Genomic DNA, 7,482 nt, shown 5'->3' on the forward strand with positions numbered 1-7,482 from the left:
AAATTGTTTAAATTAGATCATTGTTTTAGTGTTGTTAAACTCTTTAGGCACAAACTACTGTTCAAGTCCAGGGCGAGGTTTTGCACAGAAGAGAGTCACCTGACTCAGTGGCATGACCTCCCTTGTTTTTTGAATCCTTACCCTTTCCATCCTTACCCTTTTCCATCCCCAGGCTCCACATAGATAATTTTTGGTTGATTTTAGTTTCAGATTAATTGATCTTACGTTTCAGTCCAATTTTTTATTATTCATTATGATTTCACTTTTATGTTAAACCTGTTTTTGCCAGTACCTTTGCTGGTGATTCTGTGAGCAACCTAAAACACTCATTCACACAGAAAGACACCTTGCAAAACAGTAAGTTTCTGTTATCTTCTTTAGAATTGTATGCCTTTTTTTGGCCAGAGACCACAGCACAAGAAAGGGACCGAAGACAGAAGTAGGAAAAATACCTCTGTTCTGCTGAGCTGTTGAAAAGCTCTCAAATATCTAAAGCATAGAGTGGCTAAAGCAGACTGGGAATGTTTAGAAGTGATGTGTGAGGTCACATGGAAGCTGCAAAAGAAAGTGAGCTCTTCAAGAGCGATCACCAGGTCACCATGACTTCCAAGAAGTATTACATGAAAAGTGAGAGACCAGGATCAAAATAATCCTGAAGAGGTAGCTCCTCATACAACATCTCATTATGCTGGTAATACTTCTTGTCAAAAGAGTTAAATTCTTGAAGTTTGCTAGAACCTGAAAAATACCAGAGGAATGCAACGGACAGATTCTCTTAAACAAGAAAGAAACAGTTTATTCAGAAAATCCCCTGAGCAGATGCAAGCTGGTATGTTCTTAGGAAAAATATATAACTTGGCATATTCTCACTATTTTTCAGGCATCCATTCAAAGCCACCATGTTTTGTTCTTGTGGGGGTTTTCTTGCTTCAGAAATAGTATTTATTTGTCAACAATGAAGTCACCAACTTCATGTGGATACAGACAGCGTTTGCAGACATTTGGAATCCTAGCACCATAGAATCATATTATCACTAAGGTTGGAAAATACCATGAAGGTATCAGCTCCAACTGTTAACCTAGCATTGCAATGTCCGCCACTAAACCATGTCTCTAGGCACCACATCTGCATGTTTTTTAAATAGCCCCAGGGATGCGGATTCCACCACTTCCCTGAGAAGCATGTTCCAATGCCTGATCACTCTTCACTGAATAAATTTTTCCTATTATCTAACCTAAACCTCCCCTGTTGCCACTTGAGGCCATTTTCTCTCCTGTCAGAGGTACATTTAAGGAATGCATTGCTTCCCTACTGCTCCCACAAACCGTATGTGCAAGACTGGAATCTCATCACCTTGTTACTGAGCAGAGAGGTCTCTTATGGACATGCTTAGAAGAAAGGCTGGGCAAAATCTCCATATGCTGTTCTGTCCAAAGCTTAGGTGAGGGAAAGGTGTTGAAGTCACACGCAATTATCAAGGAGAGTCCTGAGCAGAGGAAGATTGAAGAGCAAGGCTAACAATCAGGTGCTCTTACAGAAGTATTCTAAATAGCAGATGAAATCAAGACAACACATAAGCAATAGTTAAGGGGACTTGACTTAGCATGAGCTTTTTGCAGAAAACATTAAAGCCTGGCATGGTTGTGCAGAACTGCTTATCTACAGACACACTTACACCTCTACTTTGAGCACCTGTGTAGTAGGGTGAAGGACTATTGTGATGAGAGGAGCTTGCCAGTCCCAGACACCCCTGTCCAACCTGCAGCCAAGAGGGTTTTACATGAGGTCCTTCTCCTAGACCAGGAAATTCTGGTCATGAATGGGATCACCTGGATAACAGAACTAAACTATTGGGTCTATTCAATTTCCTCTTTTCTCACTAAACGGGGAAATCTGACAATATTCCTTTTCCTTGAAAAACAGCAACACACCTTGCTGCCTATAGAAGAACCCCTAAATCTGAGCAAGCTACGTCCCTAGTCACGTCAATGCATTCTTCAAAACCAGTGAAAACCATATGACTGAAGTGCTGATGAAGATACACCAGGCCTTCAGCCATATCAATGGAAGCATAATAGTGCAATACAGCGACCTTCTCAAAACAGACCAACTAGGCCAGTTCAGGCGAAATAAATAATTTAATGTCCTGGCCCTGAACTGGTAGCCTGCCTTGCTCCACATTTACTCAGGGCTGCAAACTCTTCCAGCTCAGAACAGTTTGTTTCTTTTCCCAGTATTTCTTCTCTACAGAAATGAATGCTTAGGGACCAAGGGAACTAGTAATCTGCTATACATGGCATTTCCCTCTGATTTTTCTTCTGTGAGTGAAAAGAGGATGTTAGTGAGTCCAGAAAGCTTCACTGAGTGTTACGGCCTCCAGAGTTCAGAGTTGTACATACCTATATCTTTTGTTGCCCAAGTTGTCCACTGTAAAGTTTTCTAAGAGAGTCCAGCACTGGCTATTTGCAAGGGACAAAATGAAGCAGAGAAGCAGCAGAAATCAGCAGAATCTTTGCAGTCAGCAGAAATATGACCCTAAATGAAAACTGTTCAGAAGCAGACCAAGCTGCCAAAAATGAAAAGGATGAAAAGAAAAGAAATAAAAAAGAAAAAAAGCGGAGTATTTCTGGAGTTGAGATTTGTCAATGAGAACAGAAACTGCCAGGTGTGGGGGAAAGCTGTTACAGTTCTGCACACCAGAACTAACCTAGTTCCAGTTTCTCAACTAATCAACACACAAGAGACAGGGGATAACACAGACAAGGTTAAAATGCAAGGGCTGAGTGCTAAAGTAGACAGACCAAACTGTCAGAAGATCAGGTTATTTAAGGTATCAGAACAGATCTACCCCAAAACGTGGTAAGCAGAACCACTCAGTCTCTGCAGAACGCTGGCAGCCTCTCAGACTTATGTGCTGATTTAAGCCAGTGGGGACAACTCCAGTCAGTGGGGAAAAGGCAAGGGGTGTCTAGGATGCAACTCCCTGTTTCTGGTTTGCATTTCAATCGGCCCCCAAAGCCTGAAAGCAACACAGGATAGCAGGAAAAGATATTCTGTCCAAATATGCTGACTGTTTAAAGGAACAGAGCCAAATAGGAGCAGGGAGACAGTGGAGCACATAGGAAAAATACATCACTACTACACATAATGGCAGGCTGTGAGTATCATAAATTAAACTTTTTCTGAACACAGTTCAGCAAAGGTGAGTTTTAAAGGTAGAAATTGAGAACAACCTGGAATCCTTCCTTTCAGGATCAGGAGCTGAATGTCTTGGCTTTTATTACCCAGTTGATTTAAGGAAAGAAACAATGAGGCATGTTTCTACTTCAAAATAAATACTCATTTGAAAATGGTTGTTCCTGTGCTGTATTCCCATGCCAATAATTACGGGACTGGATGAACAGTTCAACCAAGCTTTGCATTATCAAGGATAATGATAAAGAGCTATTATATTGCTGGACCAATGTATAAACAAAGCCCACAGTTTGCTGTTATGTTGGTGAGGGCGGGGGCAGGAAGGAAGGCATAAAAACTATGCATTTGATTTGCGTGTCTTCATGGTTGTTACAGCCAATATATTCTGATCTTTTAATAGTCAAAATTCTGTGGTTCAGGCGATTTGGCTTCAAATCACAGCTCTGCTGCAGATGTCATTGTGTGACCTTGAGAAAATCCACTTGACCTCTTTTCCCTTCATCTGTGAAACAGCAACAACACTTCTGCCCTCCCTCATTAGGGTAACAGGAGCAAAAATATTCCAATTATCTCTGTAGACAACTGCAGTCATGCTGAGAAACTAGAACAGAAAGGGAAAGAAACAGCAGTTACATAATCTAACCATATTAAGATCAAATTACACATATATATGTATACAGATTAAGTAATGTACATATTTTTAATATGAGAGGGTTTTTGTGGGGGGAGTTTTTTGTTCTATTGTTTGTTTCTCTTTTTCGGGGGTAGGATTGTGAATGACTGTGATAAATGTACCTTGAAAATTATAAATTTTATACAGTTTAGTCAGACATATGATATCATAGTTCTAGTACAAATTTCACCTTCTAGCATTCTGCGTAGACAGTTTATTCAACAGCCTTATATTATTACTTCATGTCAGAAGTCCTGTAAAAAACACCCGAACGTGTTTTTTACTCAAGATTTTTGCAAGATGGCTGCTAACTGCTAAAATACACTCATATGCATTTATGATCTCAGTCACTGAATAAAGCCCAAACTGTAGTAAAAAAGATGGGGTAGAAAAAGCAGTAATTTATTAAGGGAAAGAAAGCAGCATAATCTTCTGCAGAGGTAACAATTCACAGCACCAGGAACAATAATTTCAATACAGCAGAAGATATGGGAATTTTCAAGCAGGAAAGCTACCAGTTTTCCCAGTTTACTCATAGAAGCAGGAACTGTATTTAAAAATAAAAACAAAACAAAACAAAACAACAGAAGAAAACTTCAAGAAAATAAACATGGATTAGATCCCTGTCTTTTTTTTATTATTATTTCTCTGGCATTTTCAAGGGCCAATTTACAAGCCTAAGCAAGCGCAACAATGACATTCAAACACATGGCATGTGGATAGCCTCTAACTCCCACAGGCTCACCATGCATCCTAACACAACCTGCCTATTTTCAAAAACAAAATTCCTGGGGGTAATTTCTGGCTTGGTTCTTGGCATACTCCCGCAATAGGCAACTGAAAAGACATGTATTTTTGATTGTGTAAGTAACCCAAGGTTTGTTGTTTATGCCTGCAAAATGCTCTGCAGAATTATGGGCTTTTGAATAATATAAGGTTTCTCCTTGTGACATAGTTTTTGTTTTATATGAAAAGATGCTGAATTATGGAAAATATCCCTTTTTTTTTTTTTTTTCCATTAATAAAAGACTGAATAACTAATTCCCTAAGAACTAGTAACATCCTTCCTGGATTTATCTCTCTTTGTACGACAATAGGGTGCTTGTGGACCTTGGGGAAATACACGATTTCCAGTTGATTGTTACTGCTAATTTACTTCTGAGACATCTGCCATCCCAGCTAACACTAACTCACAGAACTGCAAAGCAGGGGCAAGTATCCAGCCCTTCCAATCAGCTGACTACAATCTATATATATATTTATATTGTTAGCAGTATGAAATCCATTTGAATTTTCATTCAAATTGTGATGGGAACCAGCACATATCAATGGCTGTGCATTTGCTGTTTATCTTACTCCATCTGCTGGGACATGCAGCTCTTTGCAGAAGCATTGCAGAGGACAAAAGCTTCAGATGCACTTACGACACCAGTGGATACTCCTCTAATTACAAAGCAAAGCCAAACAAGACCAACAAAGACTTACAGAGGTCTCATGAACCTGTTAGTCAGCAGGTCAGCACTGCAGCTGCTCCATGCCTCTGAAATCGCAGTAGGAACCAAGGAAAGCACAGGGAAACTGAGCTGAAAGACAAGAAGAAAATTAGATGAATAGTTGTTTAAAAAAAAAAATAAATTAAAGGCTAATGCTTTGTAAACTGCCAGAAGCGGATGACAAACATTCACCTCCAATTCCCGCTTGGAAAGTGAATCAAAGGAAGACGGCATGCATGCAGCAACACAACCATCCAGTACACATAGCAACGGAAAACAAAATGTCACATACTCAGTATTTGACAGTGGCAACCATGTTCCCAGTTGTTCAGATTGATCTTCATGTTGTGAGTGATGAAATGACACAGAGAGAGATTGCCTGTGCTCCTCTTCCCTCTGGCTTCCTGCCCTTTCCCAAATAATGGCAAAAGACAGCCAATGCAGAAACTACTAAAGAATAATTTCAGAAGTAGCATTTTTCCACTAGCTTGCACATGGTTTATGTAATATGAAACAGATTTTGTCATGAAAGACTTTCAGCATGAACTGTCAAATATGATGGGAGAATGGAAAAATCACTGTTCCCATTCAGCAGTCAAAAAGCTGGCCCTGAAGTCCCATGTTCTGAACCCCACAGCCTGTACATTCTGCATCAATACTCCTCACCAGTGCTTTTAAAAAACTGCCAGGAAAGGAGAAGTATTATGAGTCCTACCTGTTGCTAATGCTGGAAATAAGGACCATCTTTGCACAAACTCACTAATTTTTTTATGCTCACAAACCTGCTGTGCAACAACATAGGCAGCAAATGTCTAGCACCATCATTGTGTCTTCTTCTAAACTGATACCTAAAATACCATCAAGTACTGATGTTTTCCAGGCTTTTTCCCCTTCTGCTACAGCAAATGCAGAACCCTCTCCAATATTCTTTACTGTGTGCATACAATGGCACAAGTATTCTCAAACCTAATATTAGCACTTCTTATAAATTGTTTTCATATTCTACCTTCTCGTCAGTGTTGCAGGAAATTCTCCACAGGGATCTGAAAAACCTGATACTGCATGAAAACAGATCATACAGAAACACATGCACACATATGGAAACCAGAAGTTCAGATTTTGGGTGCTGTACTCAGATGGTGAATATAATCAGAAAACCATAATCAAACAAGTAGTTTCACAAGTCTATTGAACTGATATTTTCCTAAAGACTCTAAAAGAGTCCTCATGATCCAAAGGGACTAAGATACTTCAAGAATATTAGACAGATTATATAAATTACAGAGGTCAGTGTCAATGTATCTCAAAACATCTAACCTACAGACTTACCCACACCTAGGGAAATATTCCATACAATTTCACATACAGGGCTTAGATGTCATCATGTCCTACTTTGAAACCCATGTTCCTCTCAGTTCAGAAGGCAGCCAGGCCAGCTAGTCAGGGATTGTCTAATGAGCCCCAGCTTTATTACACACTTTACCTCCATTTTCCTTATCTCAGAATTGGAGAAGATCAGGGAAGGTTCAGTTTGTTTGTACTTCTCAGCATCACTAGCTTCTCCTGAGGACATCACAGAAATGAGAGACTTGGAAGAGACAATGAAAAATACTGTAAGCACAGCGATACAAATTGCCAGGCAACATTTGCCATTTCAGTTTGTTGGCTTAAACCGGGCATCAAACGTCCTGGTTAATACAGCTACCAAGCAATTGAGTTTTTTCAAATTGCCTGTTTACTATGACGGAGAATGTTCACTGTGACAGAGATCAGGAAAAAAGCACACCTGCCTTAGTTCACTGTACAAAAAGGCCAGGCCTGGGAAAAGCAGTATGAGTTTTATTTCATAGGCACTGAGACATTGCTCTGAGCAGACAGCAAGAAGTGCCAAGCCCCACAGTCACACAAAGCCTCCCACAAGCAAATCAGCTCATTCCGTATTATGAGGTGGTTACTTTCAGGAGCAGCAATGGCACTGCTGCAGCTGCAGAAATGCATCATGGCACGAGTCAGGCTGCCTGATAGCAACACAGTGTATAACGCTCTCAACAGCAGCAACCTGCAAAGCCCCTCTGGTGAATTATACCCTGAGCCATGGGGTAACCAGCCCTTATCGCTGA

At 40.2% G+C, this 7,482-nt stretch overlaps 1 long non-coding RNA gene across 1 annotated transcript; it reads right to left on the reverse strand.

The window, feature by feature from the left end:
* Nucleotides 1–770: 770 nt before the first annotated feature.
* Nucleotides 771–5,771, reverse strand: LOC116438544. The gene is made up of 3 exons (XR_004237801.1): nucleotides 5,655–5,771; nucleotides 5,355–5,452; nucleotides 771–3,797 (listed from the first exon to the last, which is right to left on the reverse strand). It is a non-coding gene; the product is annotated as an uncharacterized LOC116438544 (long non-coding RNA).
* Nucleotides 5,772–7,482: the final 1,711 nt, after the last annotated feature.

The sequence above is a fragment of the Corvus moneduloides genome, chromosome Z, assembly GCF_009650955.1.
Source record: "Corvus moneduloides isolate bCorMon1 chromosome Z, bCorMon1.pri, whole genome shotgun sequence".
NCBI classification, from domain to species: domain Eukaryota; kingdom Metazoa; phylum Chordata; class Aves; order Passeriformes; family Corvidae; genus Corvus; species Corvus moneduloides.